The following is a 21,292-nucleotide window of genomic DNA, read 5'->3' as shown; positions in this document are numbered from 1 at the left end:
CACTTGTTAAAAACTTTCTGGAATACTGTATGGCAGAACAGTTACATGAATATCCGGTTAGATATGTTATCTTGGCATGTGGCCTCCATAAAATTCTCACAAGTTTTTAACTATTTTCTCCCAATATATCACAATGAAGAATACTCTTTTGTTTTAGATTACTATGAGGTTATAGGGGAAAAAAAATTAAAAAGGAAAAAGTCATGCTCTTTATGAAAAGGCAATAAAATATGTCTGGGAAGCTTTTAAACTTTGCTATTTTTTGGCAGCTTTCCTTTTCCTTTTTCCCTTCCATTAAAAACCACTTCAATCCATCAGTTCTGAAAATGACATTTCTTTTTTTCCCTACCAAACAAAACCAGAAAACTCCAAGCACCTAGTCCATAAATTTATTTTTCTCTTTATCTTGAACTCTACTTGAAACTTTGTTGTCTGACACTTGCATCTCTCTCATTAGCAGTGATTTTGTGGTATCGCTTTACAGCTGACTTTGTTCTGACATGTAAGATCAGAAAAGCCTGAGCCTAAATGCCTCAGTCATAAATTTTAACTGTCCTTCAGTTTAAATGCTTCCTGAAGACTGTTCTCCATTTGGTGATTTGTAGATGGTGGGGTTTTTTTCCCCTCTGTTATTACATTGCCCTCTAGAAATGCTGACAAAGATTGGCTGCATGAGTTCACCCCGTGTCAGCCTTTCATACTCTTCCAAGTTGAAATGTTTCTGTTGTCATTACCAAGAAAGATTCAACATACATAGATGCATATTCTGCACACTATTATGCTTCCAGCAGCCAGATTATTTCTTTTATCATGCTGTCAGCTTTTTTCAGCCGGTAGAAAGTGCCAGTCTTTGCATGTAAGACCAAACCCACCCTGTGTGACACAGAGGCTGCAGGAAGTGCAGTTACTGGGGTGTTTGTAGGCACATGTTGACCTGTAGACTCTACACAGAGCAGGGAGAAGGGATCCCCAAACCCCAGAGTGTTCATGGTTTCTGAGGACCAGTCACAGTTGATAAAATGTGAGTGTTGATGTGTATGCTGTGAAAACTGCCCATTTTCTCATTTGTTAAGATGCTTACACACCACATGCAAAGTATAACTGAAAAAAACCAAACATCCCAATGAAACAGGATTTCAAAGTTTCTAATCACATCAGTAACATCTTCTTCTCACATTTGTCTAGGATCATGCTCTAAAACACATGCTAATCTATGTATGGAGAGCAAGAGGATAGGCAAAAAGTCAGCCGGAGACTACTCTGCCCAAACCAAGCACACTGTATGAACAAGGAGTAGAGTTGCTAGGGTGCACCTATGCTGAAGATGGATTTGGGGCAAAAAACAGCTGCTTCTGAATGAGTAGTCTCATGGCAGAAACCTGATGTGCTATGAACCAATGCTTGTTATCATTATTATCCTGAGAGGAAACCAGGATCCAGGGTCAGACCTCTGAGGAGCTTCCTTAATTCACTGACATATAACACTTGGGTGGAAAGTGCAGTCCACGATGTTCTTTATTCTGATGTGGGATCAATTTAGATCAAGACAATAGCAACTTAAATACAGGACAAAATAAATGCAACAATAACAAATTATGATTTAAGATGATGAGACAGAGACAAAAGGAGAGAGATAGAGACACATATAAAATCCCATGTTCAGTTTTGTGCCCTTCACTACAAGAAAGACGCTGAGGTGGTGGAGCATGGCTAGAAAAGGGCAATGGAGCAGGTGAGGGGTCCTGAGCACAAGTCTGATGAGGAGTGGATGAAGGAGCTGGGATTGCTTAGCCTGGAGAAAGGGAGGCTCAGGGGGGACCTTATTACTCTACACAACTATCTGAAAGGTGGCTGTAGCCAGGTGGGTTGTGGTCTCTTCTCCCAAGTAACAAGTGACAGGATGACACAAAAAGACCTCAAGTTGCACCATGGAAGGCTTAGATTAGATATGAGGAAAAAGTACTTAACTGGAAGGGTTTTCAAGTATGAACAGCATGCTCAGGGAAGCATGCAGACAAGGCACTTGGGGACAGGGTTTAGTGGTGGACTTGGCAGTCCTGGGTTAATGTTTGGACTCAATGATCTTAAACGCCTTTTCCATCTTAAATGATTCGATGTACAGGAATTATGAGGGTTGTGGGGATATTTGAGACAGAGCTGTTTAGGCAGTGGAAATATTCTGGAAGAAATAGGAGCAAGAATAGAAAACATTATGGAGAGCAAGGAATAAGGGACATGTGAGAGAATCAGAAATGAGGCACAAGGAGATCTACAGAAGCCTTTAACTTGGTAAGAAAAAATGAATAGAAAACAGGACAAGGAGAAGCAAGTGAAGAGGAATGATGACTGAAGCCTGAGCTCCTGTATAGTAACACTTTTTCCCTATGTGAAATATTTTTTCAGACTATAGAAGGTTGTGGAATGCAGGAATGGCCTTCCATACTGACTAGTAGGAGTAGTGTTGATAAGAATATTATACTATTTGTGATGCAGTAGCAGGCAGGAGCATCACTTAGATTCAGTGGCTATCTGGCACTACGAATAATGCAGATAAAGTAAAAAAACAGGCACTAGTGCCATAGATATCTCCTGCTGGCCCAGATACAGCAGATACCAAGATGACATAATAAATAGAACTAAGAGAATTGCTCAGGAAAGCAGCAGTCACAGCTACTTATCGCCCAGTGACTCAAAAGCAAACTCTTCTTGCTTTACGAAACTTTTAGAAGAAGGTATAAAATTGGACCTTTTTGTCCTTATCCATATTACTTCACAAAGAATATCATCCCACTGGGTTAGCTCAGCCTTTCCTATTCTTCTCATACCTACTGACCATCTGCAAGTTATTTGCAATGATTTTATTTAACCTATTTTACCTAATAAATGTATAATTTCTGACCCACAAATGAAAATAGCAGTAATTTTTGACAACCCTGTAACAACACTGCCAGCGTCCCAAGCAGGTCCTGCCCTGCCATCTCAGACAAAGAATTCTTTAACCATCAAGTTTATACAGTGCTACATGCTACATGAAATTCATTTCCTACAAGGGAAAATGTGGGGGGAAAAGTGTTCCTTTAATTTCTGCAGGAATAGCAATGAATGACATATTAGGTACTTTCAGCGTCATACAAAAACTTCTAGATTTGCATGTATCTCAGGTTTGAAAATACTTATTTGCATAAAGCAAGTTCATGCAGAAATAATATAGAATATACTATAGTATAGAATAGTATAGAAGTCTTATGATATTCTACTTTTAATTTAAGAAAAAGGCCCTTTCTTTAAAATTTTTCCCATTACCCCCCAAATGCAATAACTCAAATCATAGAAGAAAATAAATTATCCCCTTTGGATACCACAAACAAAATTTCTCTACCCATGCTACTATCCATTAAAAACAATTAACTAAAATCAGAGTACTTTACGAGATGGAGATACTACTTCTGTTGTCACCTAATGTACTGTTTAAACCAACAAATTCTCACCACAACTTATCATATTCCCTCTGAATAAATGATTCCCATGCCTGAATTTACAACCAGGCACACTAACCTTAGACCTCATCTTACCTCAGAAAACTTCATGCATTTCCTCTAAGAAGAAAAGAAACCTTTCAAGGACAGTTGGGCTTATAATGACAATTTCCATTGTATTAGCTGCATGAAAACTTTTTGCTAGGGAGAATTAAATGCCTTTTTGGCTTTTTGCAATGATCTGGTATCATGCAAAGCTCATGAAGAAGTGAATTAAGTCATATTCTAAACTTTTCCTTAGAGAAGTGAATTAAGTCATATTTTAAACTGATGTAAAGTGACAGTTTGGATGTCAAGGTTTACCACTTGTGGAGCTGGTCAAGTAGCCTTAATTTCCATAAAAGATACTGTTTAATGAAAAAAAGGCTGTAGACCCTAACCAACTTAATTTTACAGAGTGTTTATCAGTAGGAGTCTGAAGCAATTAACTGCCTGGTTTAGAAATTCAGAAACACAGGTATGTGATTTCCTGGCACCTGAAGCCCTATGTCCAAGAAAGCTCCTTTAGTATGATAGAGTGTGCTAGATTTATACAAAACTTACACCAGCCTAGTTTCCTTATTTGTGAATTAAAGCAATCTAGTAAATTTGCAGGATATAAATCGACATCACAGCTAGAGATGAAGCCATGTGACACAAAGAGTTCTCAAAGGAATGAAGAGGCTTATATTTCATGTGGAGTAGTGTGACACACTTGCAAAGCATCAGACTAGGAACTTGTCCAGACACTGATGCAGAACACTCTGAAAGAAATCAGATATATGCAGGTTTACACCTGCTCTGAAAAAAAAAAAAAAAAAAAAAAAAAAAATCGTCATCTGTCCCCTAATATTCACACCTGAGATTGGGTGCCTAAATCCATATCATGCATGTCCTAAGCTCCTTCTAGAGACAAGGGGAAGAGACAAGCATCTCCAGAGGGATTCAATCCACTGCTCTTCACAGCTTTGTATAAATGAATTTTCAGGTCTCAGCTGGGATCCCAGCAACAATGTTTTCATCGTTGAAGGATCTTCCAGTGCTGTTGCTGAAGGATTAGGATAACCAGTTGCTAAAAGAACACATTCCCTCACCTGAGTAGAGACCATATCGTGTACTGCTCTGGAATACACTATAATAATCTTTGATTATTAGTCCAGAAATTTGGCATTTCATCTTCCCATCTGATATCTCTTTCAAATAAGTGTCTGGACTGGAAAACTCCTCTTATTTCCTTATTCCTGTATTCCTGTATTGCCTTATCCTGCCTTAGGTGGCTCAATTATATGTCTATTAGTATTATCCAAGAGGGAGAAAGTATGAGATATGTTCTTCATTAAACCAAATACAAACCTAGGTTTTTTTTCCAAAGGCAGAAATTTAGTCCTATCAAAAGACATCGTGTTTAGCTTTCCAGGCACAGGGATACTTCATACTCACTTTTGTGAAGTAAAATCTGCTTAATAGAGGGTTTCCTAATTGCCTCCCTAAGCTCAAGAGGTAAATGAGGATATAACCTGAGACACATTGGCAACACCACAGGGTCCAAGTAGTGCATCACATTAAAATGTAGTCAGTGGTATTTTTTCTTATACATTCACTCCTCCTAATTTAACCTCAGTTGTAGGGTATGTTGGGACCTTTCAAAAATTCAGGTAACCAGGGCTTTTAGCTACATTTCTGCACATGCTTTGTTAATATGCACTGAAATACAAAGATGTAAAAGAATTTTACCCATGTAAAAGAAATAATCATCTGATTCATCCAGTGAAACAGTTCCCTATTTAGTATCTTCATCAAAGCAAATTCCCATGGAAGTTAAGTGAAATTCTGCCAGATGAAGGACTTAATAAGAAACTTATGTCTCCAACTGTTCATAACTTGTGATTTATGCACTGTTTTCACCAAGCAATGCACTTTGTGTATTCTTTGATTCAATACTGCACAAAATCTTATTCCAGTCATTTTAAGAACATATATGTGCAACTTTTTGCAAAAAAACCTGACCGTCTGACAAGAATTTGAAGAGGAAGGCATTCATTTTCTGAACTGAATGACAGCAACTCGATTTTTTTAAAGTATCCTTGAAAGGCCAGGTGTACTCTGGTTTAGAGACTGGGCAGGGGTGAAGTAGGGCTAAAAGGCGAAAGGTTGACTTTTATCAGACTATAATCTACATGAAAAAAATTTCCAGAGGTCTCAGGGTAACCCAGCACATGTCTGAGAATTGTCTTCTTGCACCTTAGACACATGCTGTTTTAAACAAATTTTTGGGCTTCACAGACAGGTTCAGGCCAGCAGAAATAATATTAATCTTCAAAGAAATTTTTCCAGTTACTTGACAGCAGTTTTTAACTGTTCCTCAGTTTCCATCAGCCCACATTTATAGTCATCAAAAGTCACTTTTACATACTCATTTTTGTACAGGTTGCACTGGTTGACAGGGACCTCACTATCCAGGGGTCTCCTGGAAATCCTAAGACTTGCTGGTAAGCCGAGCATCTCACTGTTTTTCATGACTTTAGAAGAATTTTTCTTACTAGGAACACTATTCTGTACCTTCCTACTTTTAAGTATTTCCTTCAATCCTCTCAAGGATCTAGTTCTGCATGTAGTTTTGGCTAGTGTTGGAGAAAGGGTGCTAGACTTTGGCATGAGTGTGACCAGTCTTGCAGTTTCTATACTCCTATTAAAGAGATAAGGATATGTTTGAAAATCTGGGTTCATCTCATATCAGACTATGCCGGTTTGAGTTGAAGATGGATATTACAAGAGCACTTCTCTCAATAGGAGGCCATCAAAGAGATTTCAGACTGTGGCAGGCAGCTTCACTTTGTTGGTCTGCTGGGTTTGGGGTATTTTTGGTTGGGTTTTTTTTGGCTGGTTGGTAGATTTGGTGGTTGGGGCTTTTTGGGGCAGTTTATTTGGGCTTTTTTTAAGTTAAAGTTTAGGAAAGTTAGCATTCATAGGATCTTAGTTTTAAAAAGTAGAGAAAAAACCCAAAACGTATTAGGACCTCGTGTTCCTTTTTTGAATAGCTAAAAATCCTTGGGAAAATTTTCTCTTTTGAATATCTTGCAATGTACTGTCTGTATATATAAAAAAAAAAATTATATAATACATGCAAGCATATATTTCCTTTGATTCTTTCTAGACCTAAAAAGGGAACATCTTATATAACATATATATCTGCAGAAGTAGATTATCCTCTTTTTTTTCCATAGGCTGGAGGAGAGCTCCCTTTTCATCATAATTAACTACTGAAAAGTGGAACACTGAATGATTAAAAGCATTTCTTGCTCTTTTATTTATGAAATTATTTCTCCCTAGAGGTTAAACAGAGTATGATCTGCATATACATATTTTTCTGCAGATTGTATTTAGCTACATATGTATAGATTCCATATGATTCCATAGATCAATCCATATGATTGATCTAGCCAGGAAGATCAGTGGTATCTGGTTAAGGACAACCTCAGAATAAAATGTGTGTCAATCCTCCATCTACTTATTATTTTTCTAAATTACATTATTGAAGAATGTCCTGCTAGTCCATAATTTAGAATATTTTAAAATTTAAATCTCCTCGCTACCTGCTCTGGATTAATAGAAGTTGATAACAATCTAGACAGGTTACTTTCTTAAGAAAAATTCAAGTGCATGCTGCAATAGCTTGTCTTCCTTTTTGAAATAGGACAGAAACAGCTGATGGAAACTATATAAACTATTTAATTCTTCAGAATAAGACATTTTTGTAAGGATTCAGAGACAGGTAATGACACTGATCTTTAGTCTTACTTTGATAAAGGAAATTTCTTACCTCAAATAAATAACTTAGCCAGGTTTTATTATTTTCTGCTGCATTATTAAAGGTTTGTTCTGAGTAGAAGACTCGGTCACTTAGATTTTTTTGTTAAATATGTACCAAAAAGAGAATGAAAGATAGACTGTATCTAGAGCAGTTGGTTGTACAAGAACAAGCATTTTTGTGACATGTTTTCATGTTTTTACCGTTCCATGTGCAAATTATTTCTGATGTAAGTGGGTCTTTTTGTTCATCAATTTATTGAAGGGAAATTTATTACTAATTGGAAGAACTGGGAAAATAAATATGCTGAATTAGTTCCTAAGGAGAGTAATTTTAAGACAGATATAAATTTCATATTTTGTTTACTTCAAGTACGGATAAATATTATGTTACCAAAAGGTAATAAATGCAACAAACAGTATACTATTAATATTTACTGTTTTCAAAAGCTAAAATAAACTCCATCAATGAACAAAATATTAACAGTTATTAAGGCAATATTTTGATAGTATTTTTGTTTCTTTCAAAACAACATTAAATTACAAGTCCCCCCCAAAAAACATTAAAGAAAAAAACTACATAAAATCTGTCTAGACTGTTATAATAAGATTTTTGTCACCAACACTATGAAAAGGTATCATCCAGTTCAAATACACAAGATTATTATGAGTTAATTAATTGGAAGAGACAGTGACATGAAATATAAGACAGTCAACAGGATTTTAACTTACATCTGGCTTTTTTAGTAAGACTGTTCTCCCACCTTTCTCCATCTGCAAAGAAGGGACAGTGATACTGATCGTCATTTTAAAGCGCCTTTCAATTTACAGATCAAATGCAAAGGGTATCCCTTTGGGGTCAAATACCAATGACAAAGGAAACACGGGACCCCAGTGATGTCATTAATGTTAATTTGTGGAGTTATTTGTAGAAAAAGCATAAGACCCATCAGAATCTGACTCATTGTAACACTAAGTAACAAATTGCGTAAGCATACTGCTTTCCTATGGTGGTGTAAATGTTATTTTGGTGGGAATATATGAAACACTCTTTAAAGATTTGAAAGAAGAATCAATTGAAATTCTTCTCAAGGCACCAATGAGAGTTTTATCGAGTTTTATCTGTTACATCTTCATGAGAATATTTAAATAAAATGGCTGAACTAGAATAACAAATGTATCTGAATACATTGACATTTCATAAATGTGACCTATGTGAAAATCAAGACAGTGGTCAGAGAATTCAGATGACATTAGGAATTATCTATTCTAATTGTCTTTCTTCTATAAATAAAGAGAGAGAAGATGTGTTAAAAAACTATTCCTAATTAACACAAGTTAAATATCAACTCTTTTAAAGCTTGCTGGCATTAAACAAAAATTATGTTTGTTCTTCTTCTGCAGCAAATGAAAAAATAATTTGCTGTGATCCTGTAAGGGAGATGAAAAATGTAGAAAAAACATAACAAATCTGTAGGAGATCTTTGAATAAGCAATTACAAAAAAATGCACTAAACTCCTGGTAGTTCTGGAAAACAAACATATTTAGAGTAGCAGATGACTAACCAGTTACACTTCTCTTGGAAAATCAGTCCAATGCCTTTCCAGACCACAGCCAATAAACTAGAAAACAGAAGGATGATACTGAGCAAACCCTGGGAACTTAATTAAAGTAAGACATGAAGAATGGGGAAAAGCTGCTCTTTTCACATAAAAAAAAAAACAAACTGTGTCAGGTTTTGAGAGTGGATGATTTGAAAGTCTGAGATGCTGATACTACAATTACAAACAGCTAATCAGTTACTGCCATCTACAGAGCTGATCTCACAGCTCCAAACTGATGAGGAAGTTTTGTGTATTTAGTGTCACAGGAGTAGTCTGCAGGTTAGAGCTTCTTCTGTCTAATACCAGAGATAATCTTACCACTGAATTTAACAAATGCAGAAATGCTGTGACAAATTTATGACCCATTAGTTTGGCCCTGCACCAGAGAGTTAACCTGCCATATTATTATTATTTCTGTGCCAGACACCACTGAAGAAAGTTAAAAAGTACTTTTCACATTTATACAAATATATATTTTTTTAATTTGATAAAGGACTAGCTGAAGTTGAAAGACCTTTTTTCTTTCTTCCACACAGTTTTTCTTCAGTCTTAACTATCTTTTTAAAATACTCTACAAATCATGTTTACAAACAACAGGTTCTAAAAATATCCGCACATGCAAGTGAAATTTGCTTGAATTTTTCAGAGAGCCTGAAACAACAGCTCTGCCGAATAGGTGTTTGCGTCAGGAGTAGTGACAATAACATCAACATCATTATTACAGCTCACTACAGCACACAAGAATGCACTAAGAAGATCTAAATTTACATTTTTAGTGTTTTAAACAAAAATTTTTGGAGAGGGAAAAATAAGAATATCTTTCTTACAGATGGTATAGAAATAAAATTGGATAACAAGACTGAGGGATCAAAGATAGACAGCATAATCATTCTCATTTTCTCAAAGAGGTATATTACAATTTTTGTTAAAGTGATTCCAAAAAATATTAAATCCCTGTAACATATTTCCCCAGATACCTGTAGTATATTGAAATACATGGCACAGAAATGTAATGATATTTGGAGAGGATCTGTTGAGTTACAGCTATACCTCACACTGGACTTTTCTTCTCAGAAATGGATGTGCAGAATTTCTTTTCTGTTAGCTATGATCTCTGACTACAGAAAGGTTGGGAAATATGCCACAAAACAAAGTAGATATTGTTTAGGATCCTGGACCTGATGTTGTTGGAAAGTATTTTGTGAATTTAAGTTGCAGAGCAAAGCACTCATGTATTTCTGCCTCTAGTCAAGAAAATGAACTTCAGACCAATAGAGGGGCAGAAACAATTGGCAGTTCTTTCAGAGGCTGCTGGACTACACAGAGGCACCTGACAGCACAGCAGAGCCCCACACATCACTGAACTGAGCTGTGGAAGAGGCAGGGGGATGGAGGGCTTCATTTCCCTTAACGCCCAGTCATAACTGCTTTTCACACAACACCCCGTGTTGGAAGTGACCTTAAAGATCACCTTGTTCCTATCCCACTGCCCCAGAGAAGGACCACTTCTACTTGACTGGGCTGCTCAGAGCCCCATCCAGCCTGGCCTTGAACACTTCCAGGGATCTTTGCATAACCAAACCAAACAGCAATATAATTTCTTCCCAAGACAGGGCAATATTTACACACTACAGAAAAACAGCATGAAAGATATGTGTACCAGCACCACCTAGTGATGTCTGCCAAATCATTGGTATCTTGATATTCAGAACTCGGAAGAGAGCTCCCCAGCTGTATGAACACCTGTACCAGCATGCCCATGAACACCATCAAAGGTCTTTGAGATGTCTTTGGATTTTGTGTCTTAATCTAATTTCTGTACACTAGAAGGTTGCATGTTATCAATTAAGATCTTTCATCAGAATACAGGCAAAAATATCTGAACTTACTGAAAAATATGTGATTGATGAGTACAACTTGAAGTGGTGTAGCATTGTGCTATCTCAACACATTAAAGGTGTTGGCTATGAACCTCAGAGGATTTTGCCTAATAGCCAGTTGTTGAAACATTTATTCACAAGTAATTAATTAGTAAAAGCCTGATGACATTGAGAGATGTGTCAAGTTTATGGAGACCTTGAACATTCACACTTACCAACAACAAACTTTTGGACTTTTGATTCACCTGAATTTTTTGTTATAAGAGCAGTTGTTTTATTATCTGGAGCAACCTAATTTATTTTTATCCAACATTTTTATACTACATGAAAAGAATACAGGGTATGATAAAAAGATATGAAATATTTAAAAGCATTTTCTCATAAAAAACAAAGTCACTGTATTCCACATTTCGGAAGGTCCAACAGGCATGATGCCAACAGAAGAAGTAACCTATGTAGGTCAGAGCTGATACAGCAAAGCAAACATTGCAAGCAGAATTCTTCTGAGTACTTAATGTAATATATTCATGATTCCCTCAGCTGGCCTGAGGAATGGTGAAGAGAAAGGTTGTATCCCACCGTTCACCCCACCCAGGTTTGTTCTGCTGTGGAACACAGGTTCTCTTCTTTCAAAGAAATGAGCAGGAAAGGGAGGCAAAGAGTGGAGTTACCCTAACTTTTTCTCTCCCATGTAGTGAGCACTATTATTATTACTGTTGCTGCTATTCAGATGGGAAGAAGTGAATTTCACTTTTGTACCTTTTTCAATGTGGCATTTCTCCCCAGATACCTGGAAAACTTGGGAGGCAAAGTATCACTACCCACCCAATTATTTACTGTGCATCTAGCCACTTTTGAAGACATGAAAGTGGGATAGGTGTTCAAGGCCAGGCTGGATGAGGCTCTGACCAGCCTGGTCTAGTGGAAGGTGTCTCTGCCCATGGCATGAAGGGAACTAGATGGGCCTTAAGGTCCCTTCCAACCCAAACCAGGCTAGGATTGTATCTCTTGCACCAGGGAGAAGAAATTCAGCAAAGTATGGCACTAGATACCTACATACAGTCTTTTTCAACAACAAAGAGGACAGCCTTTTGGATGTTTAACTTTTTTACCCATTTTTTCTTTAAAATAACTTGAAACCAGATGGTATCATAAAGATAAAAGAAGCTCCATTAAGAACCAGCAGAGATGCTATTAGTATGCTAATGGCCAGATGTTTTCTTAAAGAAGAGATAAAAGATATAAAAGGTGTCAGGAGAATAAATAGATCCTTTATTTTTTAATGTAGAATCCAACATAGAAATGACCAATAGGATAAAGCAATTCAGCAAAGGAAGAAGTTTAAAAAGCTGTTTTAGAAGTCTTGGCAACATTGACTGGGGAATTTTAAAAAGTTCCTGTTAAAAGTTTCTTTAAGTCTTATATAAACTGATGTTCCTGAGTGAAGAAGAGATGTTAGCTAGATAATGACTTTTCACAATATATCCATGATCAAAAATTACACCCAATAAAACCTTTTCAAGAAAGATAAAATACCATAGTACTTCACATATGTTCAAACAGTAGAAAACAAATCTGGTCACAAATATCTTAAACCAGCTACTTAATTTATGAATAATGTTACAAATAGGCCTCTTTAAAAATAAATTCTTTAAGACACATATGCATTTATTTTAGTTTAGATATGTCAGAAAGCCCCAATTACATCCATGTCTCAACTCCTGAAATACTGCCTGATCTTTTTCTTTGTTCTTTTTAAATTAGTTTTATTCAGGCCTGAACTTGAGAAAAGTCTTATTGCTACAAAAAAGAGTCTCCTATCTATGAGGCGGTAACTGTATCAAGATGAAAATACTCAGAGGATGTATAGGTTAAAGCCCATAGCATTACTACATTGCATGTAAAACAAAAGTGTGGGGTTCTTTTCTTCTTTAGTAAGCAAGAAAGTCCTTGTAACCAAGTGTGTTGTGCCATGTAGCTGCCTGGATTTGATTCTTTGATATAGAGGGACAGAAGTCCATGTGTTTTATGCTGTCCATGTTAAAAATTCAAATCCTTTGGAGAGCTTTAAGGAGGGTTACTTTAAGACAGCCAAGGGAAACAACACTGGTTGAGTACTTAGTCAAACTTACTCTGCTTCTGGCCTGCAGGAATACTTCAGTAAGCATCTCTGGTTCAAGTTAGCTGTCTGGAAGCTACAGATAATGATACCAATTTCTTCTAGGAGTAATCTGAGATGCACATGTGGAAAGCCCTGTATGAAAAGTGGTCTTACTAGATATATGCAATTGCTCAAATTAAGCTTGTCAATTAGATGTGAACACATCGATTTTTCAGTTCAGCAAATAAGCGGCTCTAATGCAAGTGTACTTGTGGTGTGGCATTAACAGTAGAAAAAAAAATTAAAGGAAGGAAAGGATCTGAGCCCCACTAATTGTGGAGCTTAATGACTTAGTGTACTTTAGATGAGATGTTGCTTGTGGGCCTCAGAGGACAGGAAAGGACATAGCCATACAGCTTGGGAAGAGAAAAAGGTTTAGCTGTGGTTTGTCTGATTTGTAGTGTGCAGTTTCTCTTTGAAGCAGAAGAGCAAATACAGAATTTTCCAGTCAAATTTTCAGACAAGCTGCACATTTCTGAAGCCAGGAAATTAATTTTACCTCTTCAAAAGAGGTCATGTAACAGAAGTATTGTAGAAATGCAAACAGCTAGAAGAGCAGAAATTGAAAGTGGTTAACAGGACAGAAGACATACAGTTTAGAAAGAGCCATGTGATGAAGGTTGAGGTCATATGATAAATTTATAAATGTGGGTCTATTAGGAAAATGTCAATCCAATATTAGTTTCTGCATCCTAGTTAAAGGCTCCAAATTAACCACATAATTGGACCAGATGAAGTGCATCTGAGTGTGCTAAAGGAGCTGACCAATATCACCTCAAAAAGGACAAAAAGGCGGATCTTGGAAACTCTAAGTCTCACTTTAGTCTCTGGGAAGGTTGTGAAGCAAAACCTCCTGAAACCTGCATCCAGGCCTTTGAAGAACAGTAAAATGACTGCAATCACCATGGACTGACCAAATGCAAGTTGTACCTTCTACAGAGAGAGAAGTGGTTTTGCAGGTGATGTGACACCAGTGGGCATAACTTCCTTTGACTGTAACAAGGTTTTCATCACATATTCCATACTATGATTTCATTCAGAAGTCTAAATCTAGTCAATATACTAAATGTGTTGAATACAAAATGTGTAGTCAAATGACTGGACTGGCAGGTTCAGTGAAATCCCACTAGTAGCCAGTTATGAATGATATTTCCCCTGGGATCAGTACTGTTTTGATGTATTTTCCTGTAAGTAATGACTTGGAGTTTAACATGAGTGTGCCAAAAGCAGATTCAAACCAAGGAAGAATGAACAACTTGCTGGGCAGAGAGCAGGGCTGTTTTTTAGAGGGATCTCCACATGCTGGAGAAATAGACTGCCACAAAGCTCACTAATTTTATCCAAATATAAACTATGTTATGCATAATAAGCCCATGTAAAACAAAGTATGAGGGCTGTCTGACTGGAAAGCAGCTTTGCAGAACGTGAGATGGAGCTCCTCATGCTGAAGAAGTTGAACACAAGCTGGCAGTGTGCCTCTGCAGCAATGAGGCCCTACCCACATACTTCTTTAATATAGCTAGTGCATTGAGGGAAATGGTTATTTCCTCTCTTGGCCCTTGTACAGACACATGGGAAGTGTTATGTCTAGGTTTGGACTCAGCAATGTGAGAAGGTCACTGACATGCTGGAGGGAATCCAGAGAAACATCAACAAAGATGGCTGGGGATAAGAGCACATGATGTGTGAGGGGAGACTAAGGGAATTAGATTCATTAGGACCAGACAGGAGAAGGCTGAAGGGATTTTCTAGCCTGGGCTTTCCTCTTCAGTTGGGTGCAATGTTTAGCTTCTGTGTTTTATTGATGCAGTCATCCAGAACCATCTGGACACAATCCTGTGCAATGTGTTCCAGGGATACCCTGCTGGATCAGGAAGGTTCAGTCAGATGACCCTACTGTGGTCCTTTCCAACCTTAACCATTCTGTGATTCTATGATTTGTAGATAGGCCCAGACATATTCTTGGGTTTCTCTTTGAACTGAACTCAAGCTCCAAGCATCTTGCTCTCTGCCACCAGCAGTATAATGCTTTTCACTGAGTAAGAGTTTCCTTAGGTCCTATCTAAATAGACCCTTAACTCATCTGATTCTTTAACACCTACAGGTGTTCAACTTCCATTTTCTTTTCCACTTGCAGCCGCATAAACTCTGTCACTTGCACCATATTCTTGACTTTCCTTTTTTCGCCTGTAGGCATCATGATCCACTTAGTACATTGTGTTTCTAAAATGTGTTTTGCTTTTCTCTTCTGCTGCCCTGCAAATCTCCAGACACTGGAATTAGAAGAAAAACTCTTGATTCCATCATTATGGGAATTATGAGTATGCAAGCATTTACTGGAAGTTTGGATGTTTGGTTTTTTTCTTAAATTTTAGCTGAAAGAAGATTAGCAAAGAAAAGTTTCTCCAAAACAATCATAAAAACAAACCATTGGGAATTGGAGCTGCAGTTATACAGCTAAACTTGCCATATTTTCCTGTTCCTGGGAGTCTTGAGTCTGCAAACCTAAAATGAAAATCGTTCTTAAATCCTGCTGCAAGGTTCAGTATTTCAGAAGCCTAGTGGAAGTCTGCCGTATTTTCTGAATCCAAAGGAGATTAAGAGCTGCAAGGCTAAAATGAAAATATGTTCTCAATTCATCCTGAGGATTCAGCATCATAGGGGACCAGCTGACGTGTGCTTCAGTGTGGATTTCCTTCCCTCCTAGAATTTGAGAACGATAAACTTATGCTGACAGAAATCAAATCTACTCCTCCAAAAAATGCTACTAAGAAAACTCAAGGAATCACAGGCACAGGAAGCTCAATAACATCTAGATTGTTGCAGGTTATTTGTTAATAAGTATGAAAATGAGGACAGAATTAAGAAAATAGATTTCCTCTTTCACTTTCTCCAGTATAAATTGCAAATGGCAAATTTGATGACCAGTGCAAGTGAGAACAAATTTGGCCCAAGGGGAACTAGTTAGAAACTCATTCCAAAACACTCTTTTCAGTATGCCTGTGGATGCCATCTCTCCTCCACGGTGCAGAATCCAACTGCACATTCTGCACTGAGAATGTTACCCAAAACCCATTCTGCAAGGAAAATGGTCCAGCAAAAAGACCTTTTAGTTCAGACCTTCATCTGTGGAACTACGGTTGGCTTCAATTTCTCATGTGAAAGTGAGGAGTAAAAGCTTAGTAAATGAAAATATAGTGTAATCAGTAAATATAAGTTTTTCTTCATCTTTTTTATTATTAAAACAAAAACTACTTTTTTAAGTTTGCTGCCTTCATAAAAACACCTCTTACCACAAAGACGCATTACAGGTTAGTACACAGGTAAGTATGTAGGTAAGGGTTCAGTAAGTGCCTTTCTTATAAGGTAATTACTTCTATACCTTTTTAATAAAGTTAGTTGGATTGGTTTAAATAGAGAGATGGAACAAAATATTCTGGCTGAAAGCACTTCAGTCAGTACCTGAAGCAATAATTTCCAGAAACTGCTAGAAAGGAACTTCAGCCCAAACTACTAATTTTTTTTTGGATTATTTTTTATGAGAATTTAGCGTTTTCAGTCCTGTGATAAGGTACTTGGGGACTTGTGGTACTTGCATGGAGAAAAGAGCACCCAGGTAGTTACTTTGAATTAAAACACCCATTCAACAAGGAAGTATGTAAAATGCATTTGGCTAAATTAGTAAGTACTGCAGTGTCTCTACAGAGTGAGGGAAGATAGATCCTGACCTACAAAGCATTTCAATCACTAGAGGTCTTTCTATCAATTTAATCCACTTTAGATATGTCCAGTGGTCCATTAAGTCTGTATCAGTGTAACAATGAGTTATTCTCACATCTAAAACTTTGGTTTTAACATGACTTAGGCACATGTTTAAACTTAAACAAAACCTTAAGTGGTTTCAATATAGGGAAGTTGAATTGTGGACCTTTAATGAAGGGAGAAGCTTATAATTTAGTATGAACACAACTTCTGCATGGAGAATTAATTCCAGTTTGGAAGGAATTCTTATTGTGTTCTGTCGTCCTGTGTTTATTTTTAATAGCTTGGAAGTTCTCTTGGAAAGAGGATCTTCTGATTCCCACTGATTCTCAGACTCCTGCCTAGTCCAGGTGCTTTGTGGTATCCTACTGCTTTCTATTCACTATTACCACATTTCTAAAATTCTTCTTGCAGACAGACTACCGTGTAGTTACTGGCAAACTGAACCACTGATTGTGATGTCAGTGCCTGTTATCTTTGATAATGAATAGTTTCAACTGAAACCCTACATGAAAATAAATTAATACAATAGCTTCAGTATACCAATGGCTTATTAAAAAAAAAATTATGGCATTTGCCTTTTTGGGATTTTTTAAGGAGCTAATACATTTTTTGAAGCCTTCCACAGTGCATTAGGGAAAAAATGTTTCAAACCTTCTCTCTTTGCTTTTACTAAACAAAGAAATGACACTGCACTATTTACACTTTCTTTGCATTCCTTTGCTTTCTGGGCCGTCTGTTGCCATGAAGGCTGCAATTACTTTTTCTGTGATGAGCAGAATGACCACCAAGACTCATCAGCAGATTAATGTTGAAGCCAGGATGACACAGAGCTTACACAGTTCCAGAAGATTTTGATAGCATAAAAAGAGTCTGACCTTTTGTGCAATGCAGAAGAAACTTCATCATAAGCATCATCTTATTCAACTCAACAGTATGGAAAAGCTTTAAAGAGCAGCAGTAATCTCCACCTGAAAACCAGTGTTTTGCGGAAAGGTTGCACCATTTCATCTAGGCACTGTAAGAAATATATTTTTAATTTCAGTTATCTAAATAACAATGAAAACACCTAAAATATGTCTATATATTTCATTTGGAATTAAACAGAACAATTATCAAAGTTATTTGTCTGTATTTTAGAAGGCAGTCCAGCAGCAACTTTACAATAAGTATTCACAAAGCTTTAAATTTTCTCTTTTCTGATTTTGAGATATGGACATTTAAAGAGGGTTGTATTGGTCAGCTTGTCAAATGAATTTTTTGCCTGAAATTTAGGAGCAGGGAAGAACAGAGTAAACACAACATTGAATTCAGTATCTAAAGGTTACTTTTGTCTATCTCTACCCTTTTGCTTCAAAATACCAAGGCAAATTAACTGTCACACCATCCTGTGGAGCTAGTTCTTGGAATGAAGGATATAAAAGATAGAAACCTCACCTCAAATAAATCTGTGTAGCTTCACTGACTTCAGACTGACTGAGCTAATTTATAATAGGTGCAGTTCTGCCTCAGAGATATAGCCAAAGGTAAACAAAGGTAAATACAGCCTTCTCACCTGGAACTCAGGCAAATTAAAGTTCTTCTACTTATCCACTCATCTGCTCTGAGCAGAAGCTTTTCCTCACTTTTTTTGCTATATATACATATCACTTTTTCCTGAATATAAATAAACAACTCTGTGGTATCAAATTTGCAATACAGTTTTATTAAAAAGAAACAGGTAGATAATGCAGAAGATTGAACCTAATGACTGATTGGTTTTATCAGAAGTTCAGCCACAGATGAATGCACTCAAATAGCCTTTTATTTATTTGGTAGTGTGTGGTATTTTAGCAGAGAGGTAATATGATGAGACAATGCACCTAAAGAATGGCTTCACAGTTGAGGGTCAGAGCTGTGGATGTAGTGATATGGTCTGAAACCACTGCAGCTGTCATTAAGTCATTTCAATGTATGTTGGGCTGGCATATTAGGAAAAAACAATTCTGATTCAGCAAAATAGGACCAGAACCCTCAGCAAGCAGTGTTTCGACACAGGACCTCCTCATTTGATAGTAATTCAGTGGCCTAAGGGTAGGAAACCAGGCACACTCAGAAGTGTTGGTAGTGTCATTGCCACAAACGCCAAATTTACGCTGAGTCATAGAGAGGACATCCCCAAGGAGCCCCAATTCATCAAGTGTATGCTCAGATCATGTCTAACCCACTGGAGAAGCATTGAGTCCAACACAAAACACATCAGTCATGGTTATTTTAATTCAAAACTGCACAGTGAGGAAAAGTGGTGTTACCGCTGACCTTGATTTGCATAATACATACTTGTTAAAGTGGACCTGTCAATATGGCCAGGTCCAGAAGCAGCAGATTCCCCCTGTTTAGAGTTCAGCAGCCATTTGTCAGTAAATCTGGTAGTCTGCTGCCCAGATCATCACTGCTACTAGCTCAGGACTGCCATTCCTACCAAAGAAATGAGAGACATGGGCTCAATTTCCTCATGAGACAGAGGGGGATTAAAACTGCATTTCTTCAAGTGAATGCTCTGGTCACTTGACTAACAGGCTTGCAGTGGAAGAGGGAGGTGGAAGGGAGCTCTAGATGCTTTCAGTGGAAGCTGGGAAGCTGCTAATCAAGGAACACAAAAGTCATAAGCCAAAGATACAATGAGGTGGGGCAGAAAATTATGGAAATCCTGGACTTTGCTCTGCACTGATTTATTTGTGCACTTAGCATAATTGTGGTAGAGTAAGATACCTGATATTTGGAATAGAAATCAAACCCATTAGAGTCAAATCTGTTTAGTCGTACTGACTGCAAAATTTGACTATCCTGAAGATATTAAGAACTTTATGAGAGAGGATTTGTGGTGGTTTTTTTCCTTTTTTCCCCATTTATTTTATTTTCCATAAGCAGGAACTGGATAACTGTGAAAACATATTCTATAAAGTAGAGATGTTAAAGGCCACTAATTGACTGATCAGCCTTGTCTCCTTACTTGAATGTCCACTCCCACTCATCTTACAATCACAGAGCACATGAATTACTATCGGAAAAGTTTATTATTTTAGAAGGCAATGAAACTATAAACCTGCAAGCTGTTTGTTAAGATTCCTGGACAAAAAAAGAACTCAAGTGACTGTCACTTTGACTCTGCCACAAAATGGGCCAAACCTTTGTCTTTTGGATTATTTATCTGATTATGCCATGGGTATTTACAAACCTGAATCTACTGATTATAAAACTGCAAAATTTATTTAAATTTTTAATGAAAAATCTTAATGAGAAAGTGTGTCTCACTGTTATTTAATTTATATGCAATTTAAAAATTCTTTCTTCCTGCTGAACACCATTACAGCTTATTTTAAATAAAAATGCCCTTGACTGGATCATTAGATTTTTACTTACACTAGGTTAGAATTGGTGTGTTCCTTCTGCGAAAATCATCATTTAAAAAGAAAAGTAAGCAGTCTACTTTTCATTCTTCTAAATTCTATTATTTTTCTAAGAGGTTTTTTTGCTTCACTGAAAGTGCAGCTGATTAAGGAAGAGATGCTTCTGCAGGAGTTCAGCGATCAGAGTCCTTGTTTTGGATGTGTCAAGATTTTCTTCCAGAACACCTGGGCTTTGTAACCATTTATTGAAGATCTTTTACACAATGAAGGCATAACTGTTAAGGGAAAGAAAAACACAGAAAGGAGTTAAGTTTATTATCAAATCAGGTAATAGTATACAGATATTCACTGTTGGAAAATAGTGCTGCAAGGACACATAACAAACCTTATGGGCCGAAGAGTCATCTGTTTCTTGCCAAATTATTATTTAGTTCTGTTTTCAAGGTTTATATAAGCATCAGTGTATCAGTACCTGTATAACCTTTCTCTGTGCATTCCTGCAGTTCGTACCAGGATACTTAGTGGGTTGTGTTCCAGCAATGGCAATCCAGATAAGGAGAAGAGTCTTGGAACAGTCCTGTAGTCTTTCAGCTCAGGCCGTTTCTAGCTGGGATGATTTTTGCACTTCACAAAGGTATCCCACAAGTCACGAGCCCCCAGGGACCCAATTCGTTTAAGAAACTGAGTAAGGTTTCAATCTAAGATGCTGTCACACACATGAAGGATCTTCTTAATTTCACCTTCAAAACCACTTCAGCTCAAGTTCAGACTGGGTCAGAGGAGAGGAAAGAATCTTATTTTTTTGTTCTGACTTCATTTGCCCTCCCCAACTCTGTCCTGACAATACAATCAGGCTTTCAGCAAGGTCTCGGTTCCATTTCACTGGAGAAGTCAAGGAAAACAAAGACCAGACTAACTTTTCCCCTTTGGTTGTCCGTTCCATATCTGTGCCATAACACAACAACCAGGCAGATCTACCACCTTTATTTGCATCTTTCTGTTAAAAAACAAATAATCTTATTTTCCTGTTATAAAGTACCAAATTAACTTGAGAGTAGTGTAAGACAAATTTTTGGAAACTACTTTCCTAACAACACTTCTGTTCTCACAACCTATGTAGACACATAATATTCCGAAAATAATAGACGTGATATTAAAGTATAATATAAATAC

This window comes from Aphelocoma coerulescens, chromosome 1, assembly GCF_041296385.1.
Source record: "Aphelocoma coerulescens isolate FSJ_1873_10779 chromosome 1, UR_Acoe_1.0, whole genome shotgun sequence".
Lineage (NCBI taxonomy): Eukaryota > Metazoa > Chordata > Aves > Passeriformes > Corvidae > Aphelocoma > Aphelocoma coerulescens.
This window is presented reverse-complemented; position numbering follows the sequence as displayed.